The following is a 22,417-nucleotide window of genomic DNA, read 5'->3' as shown; positions in this document are numbered from 1 at the left end:
AATGCAATATGAAATATCTACCCTTGTACCAATCCTAATAAAGCAGGTACATTGTCAGATGTTGTGGTGTGCACCAAACAAACACCCCTGATGGCACTCACTGCAATTACACTGCTCCTCCTCAGCCTGGTCTGGCTCCCCCTCTTTCCTCTGCAAGCTGCAGCAGCTTACTTACAAGTCAGTCACTCACTGACACTGACAGTCGCGGACTAGTACTGCTGCTGCTGGAAAAACGAGTGATGTTTCAATGCTGCTGCGGACGGCCTGCCAGTATTGAATTTGTCTTCCTAAGAGGAATGCTGGCTGCATGCTGATCATCATCAGTGGCTGGCGTTGGCATAGCATAGAAGGAGAGAGGTGGGCGGGTGTGACGGGTGGGCGTGCTAGCAGCATGACGTAATCACGTCACATCATGCTGTTTTTGTACATGGAGGTGGAGCCGGGAGTTTGAAAGCCGGTGGCAGTGGCACCTTTGATTAACCCAGGCGTCCGGTCAGTAATGCAGTCCTGACAGGGTACAGCGCAGAGGGGACAGTAATCAGCCTGCACGGCGATCGCTGCATCAGGCATGTGAGATCGGGGTGCCAGACATTAGGGGGTGCCTGGGCGCACCAGGCACCCCCCCTGCGCACACCTATGGAGATTCCATATATACTGTATTAATCTCAATCCGTGGAATATGTGTTTTTCAGAGCAGTGATAGTGAATGAATAATTGGTGAAATAGAAGTGAGCTTTGAAAGCACTAAAAGGATCTGCCGAAACCCGGGATCGAACCAGGGACCTTTAGATCTTCAGTCTAACGCTCTCCCAACTGAGCTATTTCGGCTGTGAGGTACATTGTGGAAAACACCAGAGAGACATGAGGCAGACCATCTTCCTGTTCAGATATTCTGAATTATTTACAAAATATATTTCAGCATGAGGAAGCAGAATAACCAGCGCCATAGGACACTCACAATGAGTCTCTGTATGTATGAAAACAGATAATGTAGAGGACGAAAAATCACTTTTCTCTAAAGGATCTGCAAACAGGTAACGATGTTGCCTTTACCAGACCAATGTATGGCAACGCAAAATCGTTCAGATGTACTAAAGAATGAAAAGCACACTTTTGCAGATTATTGTTTGTTCACATTTTGGCAGGACTCAGGGGCGTTTCTATAGAGGAGGGGGCCCGTGTGCACCTCCGGGTGGGGCCCCTCCTCTGAACGGTGCTGTAAACTCCGGCATTGTGCCGCAGTCTACTGCGCATGCGCAGGCCTCTGGAAATATGGTGCCCGCCATGATCCGGAGACCAATTTGGCTACTGCGCATGTGAGGCGGCCATTTTGGCTGTGATTTCTGCCACGACCACTGCGCCCGGCGCTGGACTCCGGAATGGTAAGTATTAAAATGGGTGCAGTCTGTGCACTGTGGGCCCCCCCCCTGGACCCAGGGGCCCATATGCACCGCACACATTGCACCCATTATATAAACGCCAATGGCAGGATTACCTGCTGGTATGTGTTCTAGCCTGCGGTGGCTACTGGGGGTCTGGGATGTACACAGGGCTGGCTCTACCATTGGGCAGCTTTCGGTGGCTGCCTAGCTGCGCTGGTCACTGGAGGGCACCACTGAATTCATCTAGCAAAAAATTGAAGGATATCTCTGTATGCGGGTTAGTAATGAACTTACAGATGGGAGGATGGAGCACAATAAGGAGCATACAAATATATGTTAAAGGGTTGTAGTTGGCATCCTGGCGGATGGGATGCAGGCATTCAGAATACCAGCGCTGGAATCCTAACACCTGTCAGAATGCCGACAACTGGGATCCTGAATGTCAGTATGCTGGGAAGGCTTAGGGCTAGGCTGTGGAGAGGAAGGCTTAGGGTAAGGGTAAGCAGTGGCGTAACTAGGGCCCCGCAGCCTCTGCGGTCGCAAATGCACGCCTCTCCTGTGTGTCCTCCTTCCTGGGGCTTTGGCGGCAGCGGCGTGTCTGTTAAATGAAATGCCCGTTCGTGAGCTCTGATTGGCTCATGAACTGGCACTTCATTTGACAGACACACCGCTGCTGCCGGTGACCCAGCAGGGACACACAGGAGAGGCGCGCACTGTGCCCTCTGTGTCCTCCTTTCCAAAATGCACAGCAGCGGGAGAGCCCGGGGGGGGGGGGGAGGGGGCGTGTACCTGGCACTGGGGGAGCATATTTGGCACTGGTGGGGCATAGTTGGCACTGGGGGTGCATATTTGGCACCGGGGCATAGCACTGGGGAGGGGCATATTTGGCATCGGGGAAGCATATTTGGCATGGGGGGGGGCATATTTGGCACTGGGGGAGCATATTTGGCACTGGGGGGGCATATTTGGCACTGGGGGTAACTGTGTACCTGGCACTGTGGGGGAATATCTGGCACTGGGGACATATGTGGCACTGGGAGACCAGCCCTAGCAACAAGCATTACCCACTGGTTACAAGCACAACACCCAGCTCATAAAATCCCTGGCAACAAGCATTACCCCCTAGCAACGAGCATGACACCCAGTGCATTAAACCACTGGCAACAAATATTACCCCCTGGCAACAAGCTTGAAACCCAGCACATGATACCTCTGGCAACAAGCATAACACCTACCGCATGAAACCCCTGGCAATGAGCATGACACCCTGAGCATGAAAACCCCTGGCACCGTGCAGGTAATTTAAAAGTAATTACAAGTCTTACTGTAGGACTTAATGTGTAATGGGCATTGCGGTGTGTGGCATAATGTATCACAGACATTGCGGTGTGTGTCATAATGTGTCACGGACATTGCGGTGTGTGTAATAATGTGTCACAGGCATTACGGTGTGTGGCATACTATATCACGGGCATTGTGGTATGTGGTATAATGTATCGGGGCATTGCAGTGTGTGGCATAATGTGTAACGGGCATTGCGATGTGTGTCATAATGTGTCACAGGCATAATGTGTCATAACGTGTCGGGGCATTATGGTGTGTGACATATTGTGTCATGGGCATTATTGTGTGTGGCATAATGTCTAAGGGTAATTGCAGTATGTGGCATAATGTATACTGGGCATTACCATAAGGAGGAAAAATGATAAATAATGTAAGGGGCATGAATCAGGATTATTTTTCTTTCCTGTGGTGGCCAACGTCTGGGTATGCAGGTTACAAAACTGGGGTATAAGGAAGTCTTTTTAGGCAATGCCACGCGCCTTTATGCAAAGCCACGCCCATTTCAGCGAGGCCACGCCCCCTTATCGGCGCAGTTTCATCACTTTACTAGTGGCAATTATGGGGTGGGGGATCCAAGAGAATGTTTTGGTTTGGGGGAGAAAAATTTCTAGTTACGCCTCTGAGGGGAAGGTTAATTCATTTCATTGAAAATGTCAGTATTATGGTGGTCGGGATGCCGCTGTCGGTATTTTGACTGGCGGCATCCCGTACCCAACCCCAATTATTTATCCCTACCAGAATCTAAATACAGTATTATACAGTGTGTCTATCTATCTATCTATCTATCTATCTATCTATCTATCTATCTATCTATCTATCTATCTATCTATCTATCTTTTTTTTAACCCAACATGTCAGCTAGCTTGCTAGATTAGACGGCATTAAAGGACTTAAAGTGAAAGTATATTGTAAACAAAGCCACAAAATGTTGTTCCTATGTTTACAATGTACTTTATCACTTTAAAAGTCTTTGAGTGCTGTCCCTTTTCTCGGGTATGAGTCATTAAGTCGACCACTATTGGTCGACATGCATTAGGTCGAGATGGTCACTAGGTGAGCCCGACCGCCGGCATACCGACAGCGTGGCGAGCGCAAAGGAGCCCCTTGCGGGCACGGTGGCGCGCTACGCGCGACACACTATTTTATTCTCCCTCCAGGGGGTCGTGGACCCCCACGAGGGAGAATAGTTGTCGGTATGCCGGGTGTCGGGATTCCGACGCCGGTATACTGTGCGCCGGGATCCCGACATTCGGCATACAGAAGACCACCCCTGTGGAGACCACTGGACTGGTAAGTATATATACAGTATATATATATTTTTATATTATTGTGACACGGGGTTTCAAAGCTGAAAACTCAGTGACCATTTTATTAAATTTGATACCACGGGTATCGGGGGTGCACATACCTTTGGTAATTCAAAATTGGGTACAAGGATTTTTTTGCAGTGAAATGCTCATGCCCAGTTGAATCCCCCCCCCCCACCACATTGACTAGGAGCACCCAATGTCAGTTTTCCAGCCAATATATTCCTGACCTTGACATGCTTAATTGTTATAAGATAGGCAATGACTGTTTCTTTGGGTCAGTAGCTTTGCAGATCATGACACTGCACAGTTCAAGACATTTTCACATTTTTGATTTAAGATCACTGTCTGTAAGGAGTTAACTTTCAGGTTTTGCATCTTGTCAGGATGGCCGAGCGGTCTAAGGCGCTGCGTTCAGGTCGCAGTCGAATCCCACTTCTGACATGTGTGTAATTCTTTTTTAAAAGAAAAAGTTAATTAATGAAAGAGTAAAGACTGAAGATGTGTCATGGATGAATGGATGGCTATGTTGTATTCTAGGAGATTCCATATATATTAATCTCAATCAGTGGAATATGTGTTTTTCAGAGCAGTGATAGTGAATGAATAATTGGTGAAATAGAAGTGAGCTTTGAAAGCACTGAAAGGATCTGCCAAAACCCGGGATCGAACCAGGGACCTTTAGATATTCAGTCTAACGCTCTCCCAACTGAGCTATTTCGGCTGTGAGGTACAACTTGGAACACACCAGAGAGACATGAGCAGACCATCTTCCTGTTCAAATATTCTGAATCATTTGCAAAATATATTTCAGCATGAGGAATAGAATAAAGCGCGGTAATGGGAGGACACTTTACCTCTGCATAGTAATGCTAACAAGTTACACTAAAGATAGGTTAGGGACCAGAGGCGTCACCGGGTGTGGTGACACCCAGAACGCACTCTGTATTATCACCCCCCCCTTCCCGCCGGAGCTGAGGACGACCGAAAAGGGGGCGTGGCCTGATCAAAAAGGGGGCGTGGTTTCTCGGATATATTTTTTCTTCGCTCCGAGTGCTGCAGGAGTTTATCTCACTGCAGCACTCGGCTCGTGTCACTACAGAAGAGCCGGCACCTTGGTGTCACCCCTTCCGAGGGGGATATCCGGGTGCAGACTGCACCCCCCGCACCCGCCGTCTGACGCCACTGTTAGGGACACAGATGAAGCACTGAGGAGGAGATGTAAGAGGTGGTATAGGCCAAATGTGGTATAACCAGCTCTATATGAAACTCACAACGAGCCTCTGTATGTATGAAAACAGATAATGTAGAGGAAGAAAAATCACTTTTCTCTAAAGGATCTGCAAACAGGTAACGATGTTGCCTTTACCAGACCAATGTATGGCAACGCAGAATCGTTCAGATGTACTAAAGAACGAAAAGCACACTTTTGCAGATTATTGTTTGTTCACATTTTGGCAGTACTCAGGGGCGTTTCTATAGAGGAGTGGGCCCGTGTGCACCTCCGGGTGGGGCCCCTCCTCTGAACGGCACTGTAAACTCCGGCATTGTGGCGCAGTCTACTGCGCATGCGCAGGCCTCCGGAAATATGGTGCCCGCCATGATCCGGAGACCAATTTGGCTACTGCGCATGTGCATGCGAGGCGGCCATTTTGGCTGTGATTTCTGCCACGACCACTGCGCCCGGCGCTGGACTCCGGAATGGTAAGTATTAAAATGGGTGCAGTCTGTGCACTGTGGGCCCCCCCTGGACCCAGGGGCCCATATGCACCGCACACATTGCACCCATTATATAAACGCCAATGGCAGGATTACCTGCTGGTATGTGTTCTAGCCTGCGGTGGCTACTGGTGGTCTGGGATGTACACAGGGCTGGCTCTACCATTGGGCAGCTTTCGGTGGCTGCCTAGCTGCGCTGGTCACTGGAGGGCACCACTGAATTCATCTAGCAAAAAATTGAAGGATATCTCTGTATGCGGGTTAGTAATGAACTTACAGATGGGAGGATGGAGCACAATAAGGAGCATAGAAATATATGTATGTCTGTGCGTATATATGTATGTATACACATATAATTAAAGGGTTGTAGTTGGTATCCTGGCGGATGGGATGCTGGCATTCAGAATACCAGCGCTGGAATCCTAACACCTGTCAGAATGCCGACAACCAGGATCCTGAATGTCAGTATGGCGGGAAGGCTTAGGGCTAGGCTGTGGAGAGGAAGGCTTAGGGTAAGGGTAAGGGCTAAGGTTAATTCATTTTGTCAGTATTATGGTGGTCGGGATCAGGGGCGGATCCAGAAAAAAATGAAAGGGGGGGCACCATGACAGGGGAAGAGGAGAATGTCTGTGGTATCAGTTGTATCAGCGCGCGTGCTCACAGAAAAGGGGGGTGGACTCACTAGAAGGGGCATGGCCGCGCAAGATAAGCAATCCCGATTAACCCCACCTCTCGTTATAGTCACACTGGGAGGTACACACAAAAAACAAGGCCATTCCACTTACCTGCTTGCCATGCAGTGGGTCTTTTGTCTCCTAGTCGATGACCAATCCTTTCCGGATGACTGTTCCAAGAAATGGCGGCCTGGCTCCTCTCCATAGCCTGTGCATTATAGTCAGTTGTAAAAATAAAATGGAGACAGCATAGTTAAAAAGAAATGTCCAGCTCACAGCACTCCCCCTTCAATAACCCCCCTTCAATAACCACAATACCCCCTACCCCACCAGTCCCTTCAATGTCCACACCACAGCACTCTCACAGCCCCTTCAATGTCATCAGTACAGTCATACTCTCCCAACCACGGCGCCTTCAGTGTCAACTCCACAGCACTCTCCCTCCCTGCAGCACCTTCCGAGGTCAAACACAGGTTTTTTTAAGGGGGTTTCCGTATAAGTACTGTATGTATAAATGTTATATATATTAAAATATATATATATATATATATATATACACACACGCAGTACATATATATATATATATATATATATAATCCTCAAACTGCTGCCACTCTCCAATAATTCAATCTGCTCCAGTACTCGAACATATAACATGTAAATGCCATCCAGGAACCGCACTCAGAGACAAATAATAGCCAAATATACTTCAAGCTGGCTATTATTTGTCTCCAAGTGCCGTTCCTGGATGGGATATCTATCTATCTATCTATCTATCTATCTATCTATCTATCTATCTATCTATCTATCTATCTATCTATCTATCTATCTATCTCATATATATATATATATATATATATATATATATACACACACACACTTAGTGTTCACTATAGGATTTTTTTAGGGCAGGGTACTGACCTTGGGGAGCGCACATTTTTGATTCGGGAGGGCACATTTTAATTTAGAAGGGCAAAATGATGTACATAAGAAAAAATCTGAGAAAGCGCTATACTGACTAGTGTGTGTCGGTTATTCGAACTCCTTGATCCTTAAAAAATCGGTTACTCCAAAAGATGGACTGCTGCTCTCAAGTATGGGGTGTTGGATCCCAAAATTTTATAACACTAGAAACAAGAAATATAATGAAAGCGCTGTCCAAAATTTAAAGAGTATTTTTATTAAAAATTAATTTCTAAAATGCTGAATACATCCACATTATTACTGTCTAAAAGGTATCCAATAAATCAATCAATAATCATATGTATTTTGGGGACTCCCTCTTTGTCCCCGTACCACTTCTAGATAATATAACTGTGCACAGTGGATACAATTTTAATAAAATCTTATCATCTCATTAGAACAACCAATATTCTATAGCCTAGACATAAATGTTCCTCTCTGTTACCATCAATATATATATAAAATGACTGAAAATCCTTTCTAATATTCCTAGATTCAATGAACCACAGTCCCAGTTGTAATTAATAGATCTGAGATAGTAGGTAATTTATAGGATCCCTCAACCGGGAATTACTATCATTCTGAACGTTCAATGTCTCTGGATTTTCACTAGTGTGTTATTTAGGATCACCAATAATTGCTAATCAGTGAATGCTTTACCGGGGATATTCAAATTGTTTATCTGATATTCTTTCACGGGCGTCCCCGTGTCTTTAGATATAGATGAGTGATCTAATCCCCTTTTAGTGATAGCATTAATCGGTGTAGTCTTTATCAGGCTGTATTCAAAATATACTGGTTGTATCTCACCATGTAATTGCGGCTGTGTCTCTCGAAGGGCATATAGTTCTATTCCAAGCGCACTGCACCGTCTCTCCGCCGTTGGTGAGTCAGCAATCACCTCGCAATGTCCGGCAGGGTATTTCTTACGGCTGTGCCTCTCGTTGGAACTTTCCTTTGCCGTCCAAAGTATAATGGCCCGCCTTCCACTGTCCAGGTCGCGCTGTCAGCATTCACTGCAGACCTCAGGACGGGTAGCTGTATTCTAGGCCGGGCTCACCGTGTCACATCTACTTGGGTTGGCAGAATTAGAAGCCCTTGCTGGATACTCCTGTGCCGCTTTTTAAACTTTTATCCACAATGCTCGGGAGCAACTCTTGACGCGTTTCTCAGCCCGATTACCCCGGCTGTTTCCTCAGAAGAATCTGGAGTATCTGGAGAATCTGGAGTATCCAGCAAGGGCTTCTAATTCTGCCAACCCAAGTAGATGTGACACGGTGAGCCCGGCCTAGAATACAGCTACCCGTCCTGAGGTCTGCAGTGAATGCTGACAGCGCGACCTGGACAGTGGAAGGCGGGCCATTATACTTTGGACGGCAAAGGAAAGTTCCAACGAGAGGCACAGCCGTAAGAAATACCCTGCCGGACATTGCGAGGTGATTGCTGACTCACCAACGGCGGAGAGACGGTGCAGTGCGCTTGGAATAGAACTATATGCCCTTCGAGAGACACAGCCGCAATTACATGGTGAGATACAACCAGTATATTTTGAATACAGCCTGATAAAGACTACACCGATTAATGCTATCACTAAAAGGGGATTAGATCACTCATCTATATCTAAAGACACGGGGACGCCCGTGAAAGAATATCAGATAAACAATTTGAATATCCCCGGTAAAGCATTCACTGATTAGCAATTATTGGTGATCCTAAATAACACACTAGTGAAAATCCAGAGACATTGAACGTTCAGAATGATAGTAATTCCCGGTTGAGGGATCCTATAAATTACCTACTATCTCAGATCTATTAATTACAACTGGGACTGTGGTTCATTGAATCTAGGAATATTAGAAAGGATTTTCAGTCATTTTATATATATATTGATGGTAACAGAGAGGAACATTTATGTCTAGGCTATAGAATATTGGTTGTTCTAATGAGATGATAAGATTTTATTAAAATTGTATCCACTGTGCACAGTTATATTATCTAGAAGTGGTACGGGGACAAAGAGGGAGTCCCCAAAATACATATGATTATTGATTGATTTATTGGATACCTTTTAGACAGTAATAATGTGGATGTATTCAGCATTTTAGAAATTAATTTTTAATAAAAATACTCTTTAAATTTTGGACAGCGCTTTCATTATATTTCTTGTTTCTAGTGTTACAAAATGATGTACATACTGTAATATGTATGCAGGTGTCTTACACTGGCAGCACATTGTATCTTATGAACTATCCTGGGACACCCTCGCTTCAATCTGACAGCAAATTAAATTTAAATGTGCCGTCAGATTGAAGCGAAGGTGTCCCAGAATGGTTTATATAGCATTCATGTGCTGAAAGTTTATTTCTGAAGTGTCTCAATAGGGTTTATATAGTTTATTAAACTATATAAATCCTATTGAGACACTTCAGAATTAAACTGGCAGCACATGTTGCTATATAAACCCTATTGAGACACTTCAGAAAAAACTGGCAGCACATATTGCTATATAAACCCTATTGAGACACTTTAAGAATTAAACTGGCAACACGTGTTGCTATATAAACCTGATTGAGACACTTCGGAATTAAACTGGCAACACGTGTTGCTATATAAACCTGATTGAGACACTTCAGAATTAAACTGGCAGCACGTGACAAGCCTGAGGCAGCGGCAGGGAGGCGTGGCAGCACGGCGGGAGCAGCGGCAGCGTAGCGGGGAGGAGTGCCAGCGAGGAGTGACAGCGCTGCGAGAGGAGTGGCAGTGCGGCGGCAGGAGTTTCAGTGCGGCCCGGTGCGGCAGTCCTTTAGTAATCAGCAGGGTGGCAGGGCGGGCACAAATGGGCAGGACGCATTCTGACACTCAGAAAAGGGGCAGAGCGCGAAAGGCTAGAGTGAACACTATACACTCACATATATGCAGACCACCCACATGCATTTACAATGTGTTGTATAGGTAAAGGCCTATTTCCAACGTGGTACACTCTCCCCCCCCCCCCCCCCCAACACAAACAATCACTCAAACAGCAAACTACCCCCTCCCATGCACTCACTAGGTCTGCTCTTACCCCCACACAAACACTTGGACTGAAAACTGACTCCCCCACCACTCAGACACACACTAACTGCAGACTGTCACTTCACCCAGACACACACTCTAACTACAGACTGTCACTACCCTACCTACCTACCTACCCCCCCCACACACACACAGAAGACACACACTAACTACAGACTGTCACGTTTTTCAGTCAGACCTACCAAAAGCTTCACACTCTCTCTCTAGACTGACTTGCATTAGATCTGATGACTCACCACAGTCACTGCTCCACACATCACCGCCTGTGGCTGTGAGAGGCTCCTCCAGACTGCCACTGTAGTGTAGGGGCAGAGAAGACAGGATGCTCCGCAGTACAGCAGCAGGGGAGCAGGTCGTTGCTGCAGTAGGATGTGCGCAACAGCTCCCCCTCAGTCATCTCCCGTTGTTACACTGAATAGAGAGCTCTAGATCTGCTGTTTAGTGCCGCGGCTCGGCTCTAATATTACTGATGGAGAAAGCAGCGTGTTGTTGCTGCTGCTCACCTTTGGGAGAAAAAAAAAAGTGCTAGAAATGACAGGGGGTGCACGGGCCTGTGTGCCCCTCCCCTGGATCCGCCACTGGTCGGGATGCCTCTGTCGGTATTCTGACTGGCGGCATCCCGTACCCAACCCCAATTAAATATCTCCACCAGAATCTAAATACAGTATTATACAGTGTCTATCTATCTATCTATCTATCTATCTATCTATCTATCTATCTATATCTATCCTTTTTGTAACCCGGCACTCAGCAAAAAACTGAAAGTGGCCTCAGTGTCCTATATGATTCCTAACATGTCAGCTAGTTGTCACGAACCGGTCTCTTACCTCTGCGGGTTCTGGGGTTCATCCGTTGCCAGTGCGGTTGCTCGCGGTGCTGTGCGCCCGTGTGGGGACACGGCGTGATCAATGGCACAGGTAATGCAGAGTCTGGGAACTGTGAGTGCGGGGACCAAATGGCCTAAGGCACTGCTGTGTGTCTGCTGTATAGGAGGTGGCCATGTTGGAGACCAAATAGCTAATACAGAGCACTTGTGAAAACACCTGTGGGCAGGTGTAAGCCAATCCCGTGCTTGTGCTGCCTTTAAGTAGGCTGGGATTATGTTACTCTGGGCCAGTGCTTTGTTGTATCAAAGCTGTGCTCTAGCTCTGAGCTCTCTCCGTGCATTCCTGTGTGATTCCCGTGGTCCAGATATCGCCTCCGTTCCCAGAGGTCCGTCTGCAGCCTTCACTGCTGAAAGATCCACCGGCTCTCTGCTGTGCTGTCAGTTAATTGCACTCCTATTGGAAATAGTTGGATTCCCAGTGTCCTGCATGAGGTTACCTTGTCAGTCTGCCTATCATTCAAAGTCTGGAGGATTCTGTTTCTCTCAGCTGTTCGTTTGTTCTACTCTGCATTTAACCCATTCATCACCTTGTCTTCTACTACAGTTTCACAGTGATCTCCGGAACCCGCAAGTAACCCAATTCAGTACTTTTATTTGCTATGTTGTCATTACAAGGATAATTCATCAGTCTCTCAGTTAACTCTCAAAGCTCCATTGCCAATTCTTACAGTTAATTCTCCATGTCTGCATTAACCAGTTAAACACAATCTGCAGTTCAGCATCAAAGCTTGTTTATATTTGCTATGTTGTCATAACAAGGATAATTCTTCAGTCTCTCAGTTAACTCTCAAAACTCCATTGCAAATCCTTACAGTTATCTCTTCATGTCTGCATTGTCCAGTTAATAACATTCTGCAGTTCAGCATCAAAGCTTGTTTATATTTGCTATGTTGTCATAACAAGGATAATTCTTCAGTCTCTCAGTTAACTCTCAAAACTCCATTGCAAATCCTTACAGTTATCTCTTTATGTCTGCATTATCCAGTTAATAACATTCTGCAGTTCAGCATCAAAGCTTGTTTATATTTGCTATGTTGTCATAACAAGGATAATTCTTCAGTCTCTCAGTTAACTCTCAAAACTCCATTGCAAATCCTTACAGTTATCTCTTCATGTCTGCATTATCCAGTTAATCATATTCTGCAGTTCAGCATCAAAGCTCGTTTATATTTGGACAATCCAACATTTATTCATCAGCTTGTTTTGCATATGTTTCCATGAACATTTCTTTTATGTATTTTTGAGTTTTCTCTTGCATATTATTTCTGCAATACTTCAGTATAATATGATGATTAACAACTTGTCAGTTAACTCTTTACTGAATTGTTATTTTGAATAAATATATGAATCGGAACTTTCTTCGTCCTCCCTGCTTTCTTCATAGCCCAGCACCTACACCTGTGGTTGGTCCCGGGTTAACGGATTCACAAAAACACCCGGACCTGACACTAGTGTGCTAGATTAGACGGCATTCAAGGACTTTTAAAGTGAAAGTATATTGTAAACAAAGCCACAAAATGTTGTTCCTATGTTTACAATGTACTTTATCACTTTAAAAGTCTTTGAGTGCTGTCCCTTTTCTCGGGTATGGGTCATTAGGTCGACCACTATTGGTCGACATGGTCACTAGGTCGACATGAACAAGGTCAACATGGAAAAAGGCCGGCATGAGTTTTTTTTACTTTTTTTTTTGGTGTTTTCTACGTAAAGTGACGGGGAACCCCAATTAGTGCACCATGTCCACTAGCATGGCTCGTGTTCGGACAAGGTGCCTCGATCTGCTACCACGGTGCTCAGCACAGGTTACTATTCCCAATGGTAGTCCACGTGGATCGTAAAGTATGAAAAAGTGCAAAGCATGAAAAAAAAATTTGAAAAACGCTTATCGACCTTTTTCCATGTCCACCTAGTACATGTCGACCAATAGTGGTCCACCTAATGACTGTCGACCTAATGACCTATACCCTTTTCTCTGTATATGTACAGTATAATGATGCAATTGCCACCCCCCCTCCCACCCACCAGCACCACCTAGTGGCCACCTGTTTCTCTCCTCCGGGAGGTGTTGGTGAGGGGATTTCATGTTAGAGGGTGCGAGTGTGGTATTATACAAGTTAGACAGTTAAAATATAGTCAATTGGTCGACACCATATGGTCGACAGTCCAACAGTTAAAAAGTCCACAGGGTCAAAAGGTCTTGTGCATGCACGGAGCTGGCCTGAGGGCAAGACACGGCACAGAAGCACTAGACTGATATGCTGTGGCTTTGGCAGGGATCGCTGGAGGAAGAAGTTTTAACCCCCACTGTGTCTTTTTTCTCGCACCCCAAGAGCAAATCATAATTTTTATCTTTAGGGAAAATCACTGGGACTTGCACTGGCACCGCAGCGACACCCCCACCCCTTATGGACTAATTAAGCACTTGGGCATTTCCAAGTAGCTTAATTAGTAATAACTCACCATCCTAATTTATGTTTTCTTCTAGTGTCGGGAGTGACTATGTGAGTGTCTGCGAGTGTGTGTAAGTATGTGTGAGGGAGTGTGTGACCCCCTTGGGAGACTGCAGCAGGGAGAACTACATCTCCCAGCAGCCCCTTCACCTCCCAGCAGCCCCCTCCACAGTGTATAGATGGACGGGAGACAACCAGGAGCCGTGGAGACCACTGGACTGGTAAGTATATATACAGTATATATATTTTTTTATATTATTGTGACACGGGGTTTCAAAGCTGAAAACTCAGTGACCATTTTATAAAATTTGATACCACGGGTATCGGGGGTGCACATACCTTTGGTAATTCAAAATTGGGTACATGGATTTTTTTGCAGTGAAATGCTCATGCCGAGTTGAATTCCCCCCCCCCCCCCACCACATTGACTAGGAGCACCCAATGTCAGTTTTCCAGCCAATATATTCCTGACCTTGACATGCTTAATTGTTATAAGATAGGCAATGACTGTTTCTTTGGGTCAGTAGCTTTGCAGATCATGACACTGCTCAGTTCCAGACATTTTCACATTTTTGATTTAAGATCACTGTCTGCAAGGAGTTAACTTTCAAGTTTTGCATCTTGTCAGGATGGCCGAGCGGTCTAAGGCGCTGCGTTCAGGTCGCAGTCTCCTCTGGAGGCGTGGGTTCGAATCCCACTTCTGACATGTGTGTAATTCTTTTTTAAAAGAAAAAGTTAATTAATGAAAGAGTAAAGACTGAAGATGTGTCAGTGTTATGGATGGCTATGTTGTATTCTAGGAGATTCCATATATACTGTATTAATCTCAATCCGTGGAATATGTGTTTTTCAGAGCAGTGATAGTGAATGAATAATTGGTGAAATAGAGGTGAGCTTTGAAAGCACTAAAAGGATCTGCCGAAACCCGGGATCGAACCAGGGACCTTTAGATCTTCAGTCTAACGCTCTCCCAACTGATCTATTTCGGCTGTGAGGTACAATGTGGAACACACCAGAGAGACATGAGACAGACCATCTTCCTGTTCAAATATTCTGAATCATTTGCAAAATATATTTCAGCATGAGGAATAGAATAAAGCGCGGTAATGGGAGGACACTTTACCTCTGCATAATAATGCTAACAAGTTACACTAAAGATAGGTTAGGGACCAGAGGCGTCACCGGGTGTGGTGACACCCAGAACGCACTCTGTATTATCACCCCCCCTTCCCGCCGGAGCTGAGGACGGCCGAAAAGGGGGCGTGGCCTGATCCAAAAGGGGCGTGGTTTCTCGGATATATTTTTTCTTCGCTCCGAGTGCTGCAGGAGTTTATCTCACTGCAGCACTCGGCTCGTGTCACTACAGAAGAGCCGGCACCTTGGTGTCACCCCTTCCGAGGGGGATATCCGGGTGCAGGCTGCACCCCCCGCACCCGCCGTCTGACGCCACTGTTAGGGACACAGATGAAGCACTGAGGAGGAGATGTAAGAGGTGGTATAGGCCAAATGTGGTATAACCAGCTCTATATGAAACTCACAACGAGCCTCTGTATGTATGAAAACAGATAATGTAGAGGAAGAAAAATCACTTTTCTCTAAAGGATCTGCAAACAGGTAACGATGTTGCCTTTACCAGACCAATGTATGGCAACGCAGAATCGTTCAGATGTACTAAAGAACGAAAAGCACACTTTTGCAGATTATTGTTTGTTCACATTTTGGCAGTACTCAGGGGCGTTTCTATAGAGGAGTGGGCCCGTGTGCACCTCCGGGTGGGGCCCCTCCTCTGAACGGCACTGTAAACTCCGGCATTGTGGCGCAGTCTACTGCGCATGCGCAGGCCTCCGGAAATATGGTGCCCGCCATGATCCGGAGACCAATTTGGCTACTGCGCATGTGCATGCGAGGCGGCCATTTTGGCTGTGATTTCTGCCACGACCACTGCGCCCGGCGCTGGACTCCGGAATGGTAAGTATTAAAATGGGTGCAGTCTGTGCACTGTGCCCCCCCCCCCTGGACCCAGGGGCCCATATGCACCGCACACATTGCACACATTATATAAACGCCAATGGCAGGATTACCTGCTGGTATGTGTTCTAGCCTGCGGTGGCTACTGGTGGTCTGGGATGTACACAGGGCTGGCTCTACCATTGGGCAGCTTTCGGTGGCTGCCTAGCTGCGCTGGTCACTGGAGAGCACCACTGAATTCATCTAGCAAAAAATTGAAGGATATCTCTGTATACGGGTTAGTAATGAACTTACAGATGGGAGGATGGAGCACAATAAGGAGCATAGAAATATATGTATGTCTGTGCGTATATATGTATGTATACACATATAATTAAAGGGTTGTAGTTGGCATCCTGGTGCATTCAGAATACCAGCGCTGGAATCCTAACACCTGTCAGAATGCCGACAACCAGGATCCTGAATATCAGTATGGCGGGAAGGCTTAGGGTAAGGCTGTGGAGAGGAAGGCTTAGGGTAAGGGCTAAGGTTAATTAAGTTTGTCAGTATTATGGTGGTCGGGATGCCTCTGTCGGTATTCTGACTGGCGGCATCCCGTACCCAACCCCAATTAAATATCTCCACCAGAATCTAAATACAGTATTATACAGTGTGTGTCTATCTATCTATCTATCTATCTATCTATCTATCTATCTATCTATCTATCTATCTATCTATCTATCTATCCTATCTATCTATCTAGTAACCCGGCACTCAGCAAAAAACTGAAAGTGGCCTCAGTGTCCTATATGATTCCTAACATGTCAGTTAGCGTGCTAGATTAGACGGCATTCAAGGACTTAAAGTGAAAGTATATTGTAAACAAAGTCACAAAATGTTGTTCCTATGTTTACAATGTACTTTATCACTTTAAAAGTCTTTGAGTGCTGTCCCTTTTCTCGGGTATGGGTCATTAGGTCGACCACTATTAGTCGACATGCATTAGGTCGACATGGTCACTAGGTCGACATGAACAAGGTCAACATGGAAAAAGGCCGGCATGAGTTTTTTTTACTTTTTTTTTGGTGTTGTTTTCTACGTAAAGTGACGGGGAACCCCAATTAGTGCACCATGTCCACTAGCATGGCTCGTGTTCGGACAAGGTGCCTCGATCTGCTACCACGGTGCTCAGCACAGGTTACTATTCCCAATGGTAGTCCACGTGGATCGTAAAGTATGAAAAAGTGCAAAGCATGAATTTTTTTTTTGAAAAACGCTTATCGACCTTTTTCCATGTCCACCTAGTACATGTCGACCAATAGTGGTCCACCTAATGACTGTTGACCTAATGACCTATACCCTTTTCTCTGTATATGTACAGTATAATGATGCAATTGCAACCCCCCACCAGCACCACCTAGTGGCCACCTGTTTCTCTCCTCCGGGAGGTGTTGGTGAGGGGATTTCATGTTAGAGGGTGCGAGTGTGGTATTATACAAGTTAGACAGTTAAAATATAGTCAGTTGGTCGACACCATATGGTCGACAGTCCAACAGTTAAAAAGTCCACAGGGTCAAAAGGTCTTGTGCATGCACGGAGCTGGCCTGAGGGCCAGACACGGCACAGAAGCACTAGACTGATATGCTGTGGCTTTGGCAGGGATCGCTGGAGGGAAAAGTTTTAACCCCCACTGTGTCTTTTTTCTCGCACCCCAAGAGCAAATCATAATTTTTATCTTTAGGGAAAATCACTGGGACTTGCACTGGCACCGCAGTGACACCCCCACCCCTTATGGGCTAATTAAGCACTTGGGCATTTCCAAGTAGCTTAATTAGTAATAACTCACCATCCTAATTTATGTTTTCTTCTAGTGTCGGGAGTGACTATGTGAGTGTCTGCGAGTGTGTGTAAGTATGTGTGAGGAAGTGTGTGACCCCCTTGGGAGGCTGCAGCAGTGAGAACTACATCTCCCAGCAGCCCCTTCACCTCCCAGCAGCCCCCTCCACAGTGTATAGATGGACGGGAGACCACCAGGAGCCGTGGAGACCACTGGACTGGTAAGTATATATACAGTATATATATTTTTTTATATTATTGTGACACAGGGTTTCAAAGCTGAAAACTCAGTGACCATTTTATTAAATTTGATACCACGGGTATCGGGGGTGCACATACCTTTGGTAATTCAAAATTGGGTACAAGGATTTTTTTGCAGTGAAATGCTCATGCCCAGTTGAATCCCCCCCCCCACCACATTGACTAGGAGCACCCAATGTCAGTTTTCCAGCCAATATATTCCTGACCTTGACATGCTTAATTGTTATAAGATAGGCAATGAATGGGTTTTTTTTGGTCAGTAGCTTTGCAGATCATGGGGGGGTAATTCTGAGTTGATCGCAGCAGGAACTTTGTTAGCAATTGGGCAAAACCATGTGCACTGCAGGTGGGGCAGATATACATACCTCCCAACTGTCCCGATTTTCGCGGGACAGTCCCGTTTTTTGGGGACTGTCCCGCTGTCCCACCCGCGGGCCGCAGTGTCCCGCGGTGGGGGGGGGGGGCAGTTGGGAGGCGCTGTCTCTCGCTGCCCTGCTTAGCAGAGCAGCGGTGAATAGACGCTGTGCGCATGCGCACAGCGTCTATTCATTGGAGACAGAGGGAGAGGGGGCATGCCAGCGGCTCACAGAGCGCTGGGCATGCCCCTTCAGTGACGAAAACGGGGCGTGGCTCGCGATTGTGGGTCCTCCCGCGAAGCCACGCCCCATTTTCGGGAGCGCGCGGCGTCGCCGCACGTGTGTCCCTCTTTACAGAAGGGAAAAGTTGGGAGGTATGGATATAACATGTGCAGAGAGAGTTAGATTTGGGTGTGGTGTGTTCAATCTGCAATCTAAATTGCAGTGTAAAAATAAAGCAGCCAGTATTTACCCTGCACAGAAACAAAATAACCCATCCAAATCTAACTCTCTCTGCACATGTTATATCTGCCCCCCCTGCAGTGCACATGGTTTTGCCCAATTGCTAAAAAATGTCCTGCTGCGATCAACTTGGAATTACCCCCATGACACTGCTCAGTTCAAGACATTTTCAAATTTTTGATTTAAGATCACTGTCCGCAAGGAGTTAACTTTCAGGTTTTGCATCTTGTCAGGATGGCCGAGCGGTCTAAGGCGCTGCGTTCAGGTCGCAGTCTCCTCTGGAGGCGTGGGTTCGAATCCCACTTCTGACATGTGTGTAATTTTTTTTCAAAGAAAAAGTTAATTAATGAAAGAGTAAAGACTGAAGATGTGTCAGTGTTATGGATGAATGGATGGCTATGTTGTATTCTAGGAAATTCCATATATACTGTATTAATCTCAATCCGTGGAATATGTGTTTTTCAGAGCAGTGATAGTGAATGAATAATTGGTGAAATAGAAGTGAGCTTTGAAAGCACTAAAAGGATCTGCCGAAACCCGGGATCGAACCAGGGACCTTTAGATCTTCAGTCTAACGCTCTCCCAACTGAGCTATTTCGGCTGTGAGGTACATTGTGGAAAACACCAGAGAGACATGAGACAGACCATCTTCCTGTTCAGATATTCTGACTTATTTACAAAACTTATTTCAGCGTGAGGAAGCAGAATAACCAGCGCTATAGGACACTCACAATGAGTCTCTGTATGTATGAAAACAGATAATGTAGAGGAAGAAAAATCACTTTTCTCTAAAGGATCTGCAAACAGGTAACGATGTTGCCTTTACCAGACCAATGTATGGCAACGCAAAATCGTTCAGATGTACTAAAGAATGAAAAGCACACTTTTGCAGATTATTGTTTGTTCACATTTTGGCAGGACTCAGGGGCGTTTCTATAGAGGAGGGGGCCCGTGTGCACCTCCGGGTGGGGCCGCTCCTCTGAATGGGGCTGTAAACTCCAACATTGTGCCGCAGTCTACTGCGCATGCGCAGGCCTCCGGAAATATGGTGCCCGCCATGATCCGGAGACCAATTTGGCTACTGCGCATGCAATGCGGCCATTTTGGCTGTGATTTCTGCCGCGACCACTGCGCCCGGCGCTGGACTCCGGAATGGTAAGAATTAAAATGGGTGCAGTCTGTGCACTGTGGGCCCCCCCCCTGGACCCAGGGGTCCATATGCACCGCACACATTGCACACATTATATAAACACCAATGGCAGGATTACCTGCTGGTATGTGTTCTAGCCTGCGGTGGCTACTGGTGGTCTGGGATGTACACAGGGCTGGCTCTACCATTGGGCAGCTTTCGGTGGCTGCCTAGCTGCGCTGGTCACTGGAGGGCACCACTGAATTCATCTAGCAAAAAATTGAAGGATATCTCTGTATGCGGGTTAGTAATGAACTTACAGATGGGAGGATGGAGCACAATAAGGAGCATAGAAATATATGTATGTCTGTGCGTATATATGTATGTATACACATATAATTAAAGGGTTGTAGTTGGCATCCTGGTGCATTCAGAATACCAGCACTGGAATCCTAACACCTGTCAGAATGCCGACAACCGGGATCCTGAATATCAGTATGGCGGGAAGGCTTAGGGTAAGGCTGTGGGGAGGAAGGCTTAGGGTAAGGGTAAGGGCTAAGGTTAATTCATTTTGTCAGTATTATGGTGGTCGGGATGCCTCTGTCGGTATTCTGACTGGCGGCATCCCATACCCAACCCCAATTACCGTATATACTCGAGTATAAGCAGACCCGAATATAAGCCGAGGTACCTAATTTTACCACAAAAAACTGGGAAAACTTATTGACTCAAGTATAAGCCTAGGGTGGGAAATACACGCTGTCTTACTGCATGCTCTGTGTTACTGCATGCGCTGTGTTACTGCATACGCAGCGTTACCGCATATGTATGGGAAGTGCTAACGCAACACATGCAGTAACACAGCGCGTACACAATGCAGCGTGTATATTATGAGTCCTAACACAGGCTGCTCTATGCAAGCATAGTCGGAAGCAGTGGCGGAACTAGCGAGCGGTGGGCCCAGGTGCGACAAAATGCTTTGGGCCCCCCCCCCCCCATCCCATCCAAGTCCACCCCCCTCACCCCTGGAGAGGATCTGGTGAGGGGGACCTGCTCAGGGGATCCGGTCTGAAGATCGACAGTGTCTAGGTCGACAATGTTTAGGTCGACCACTATAGGTCGACAGTCACTAGGTCGACATGGATGGAAGGTCGACAGGGTTTTTAGGTCGACATGTGCTAGGTCGACAGGTCTAAAGGTCGACATGAGTTTTTCACATTTTTTTGTTGTTGATTTTTTCATACTTAACGATCCACGTGGACTACGATTGGAACGGTAAAGTGTGCCGAGCGAAGCTGTAGCGGAGCGAAGGCACCATGCCCGAAGCATGGCGAGCGAAGCGAGCCATGCGAGGGGACGCGGTGCACTAATTTGGGATCCCGGTCACTGTACGAAGAAAACGACACCAAAAGAAAAAAATCCTCATGTCGACCTTTAGACCTGTCGACCTAGCACATGTCGACCTAGAAACCCTGTCGACCTTCCATCCATGTCGACCTAGTGACTGTCGACCTATAGTGGTCGACCTAAACATTGTCGACCTAGACACTGTCGATAAAACGAACCACACCCCCTGCTCAGGGGTGACCTGCTCAGGGCCAGAGAAATGGATACCTAGCAACAGTGCCGTAACTAGACATTTTTGCACTGTGTGCAAGAAATGGCATCGGAGCCCCATCCCTGCATGCAAAACAGGGGCAGTGCGCGCCATAGGCGTGCGCAAAAATACATAGTGGCGTGGCTTCGTGGGGAAGGGGTGTGGCCACAAAATAATACCAATTCATAAAACGGTGCACATTAGTCTCCATTATTCAAATTACGCCGCACAGTAGCACCACTACACCAGGTAGAGACCCTTTACACCTTACGGCGGACAGATTCCTCTTTTCACACATTACGGCAGACAGCGTCCCCCTTTTTACACATTACGGCAGACAGCGTCCCCCTTTTTACACATTACGGCAGACAGCGTCCCCCTTTTTACACATTACGGCAGACAGCGTCCCCTTTTTACACATAACGGCAGACAGCGTGCCCTTGTAACACATAGCGGCAGACAGCGTACACTTTTTACACATAACGGCAGATAGCGTGCCCTTGTTAAACATTGCACATACTATACACATATACCTATTCCCTCCACTCTGGCTTACAGTATAGTACCTCACAAGCAGCAGCTATCCCTCTCCAGCAGCCTGGTCCATGTAGCTCTGCCCCCTCAGTGCCATGAAGTTCCACCCCCTTTCTGCCAAACACAATCAAGTGGGGGAGGACTGAAGGCTTGAAGCTGCCGGCGCCGCTGTCATACAGTTTGACAGGCACCAGCGCCGGCAGCAGCAGCATCAGGGGGACAGGCGCAGCGGCAGCACAGGGATGCAGAGCAGGGAGAGCGCCTCTCCTCCCTGGCACCTACCTGAACTGCATCCCTATGGCCTGAAGGTGATAGGGTGCAAACCAGTTAGGCCACTGACAACACCTGCATGGCAGCAGGCTTACACCCCATAAAGTACACTGCTGTGTTATTATAAACAATTCGCTACTTGCAACAAATTTTATGATTACTGAAGTAATGTTAAGCCAGATGTTAAGGTCATGATACTTTTTATGGTACTTAGTACCAGTTTCC

General features: G+C 46.6%; 6 non-coding genes across 6 annotated transcripts; 2 read left to right on the top strand and 4 right to left on the bottom strand.

The window, feature by feature from the left end:
- Nucleotides 1-755: 755 nt before the first annotated feature.
- TRNAF-GAA (transfer RNA phenylalanine (anticodon GAA)) lies at nt 756-828 on the bottom strand. The gene has a single exon. It is a non-coding gene; the product is annotated as a tRNA-Phe (tRNA).
- Nucleotides 829-4,684: 3,856 nt separating this feature from the next.
- TRNAF-GAA (transfer RNA phenylalanine (anticodon GAA)) lies at nt 4,685-4,757 on the bottom strand. Its single transcript has one exon. It is a non-coding gene; the product is annotated as a tRNA-Phe (tRNA).
- Nucleotides 4,758-14,423: 9,666 nt separating this feature from the next.
- TRNAL-CAG (transfer RNA leucine (anticodon CAG)) lies at nt 14,424-14,506 on the top strand. The gene has a single exon. It is a non-coding gene; the product is annotated as a tRNA-Leu (tRNA).
- Nucleotides 14,507-14,716: 210 nt separating this feature from the next.
- On the bottom strand, nt 14,717-14,789 carry TRNAF-GAA (transfer RNA phenylalanine (anticodon GAA)). The gene has a single exon. It is a non-coding gene; the product is annotated as a tRNA-Phe (tRNA).
- A 4,101-nt stretch (nt 14,790-18,890) lies between these two features.
- On the top strand, nt 18,891-18,973 carry TRNAL-CAG (transfer RNA leucine (anticodon CAG)). The gene has a single exon. It is a non-coding gene; the product is annotated as a tRNA-Leu (tRNA).
- A 217-nt stretch (nt 18,974-19,190) lies between these two features.
- TRNAF-GAA (transfer RNA phenylalanine (anticodon GAA)) lies at nt 19,191-19,263 on the bottom strand. Its single transcript has one exon. It is a non-coding gene; the product is annotated as a tRNA-Phe (tRNA).
- Between the last annotated feature and the right edge of the window lie 3,154 nt (nt 19,264-22,417).

Source organism: Pseudophryne corroboree, chromosome 10 (genome assembly GCF_028390025.1).
Source record: "Pseudophryne corroboree isolate aPseCor3 chromosome 10, aPseCor3.hap2, whole genome shotgun sequence".
Taxonomy (NCBI): domain Eukaryota; kingdom Metazoa; phylum Chordata; class Amphibia; order Anura; family Myobatrachidae; genus Pseudophryne; species Pseudophryne corroboree.
This window is presented reverse-complemented; position numbering and strand designations above follow the sequence as displayed.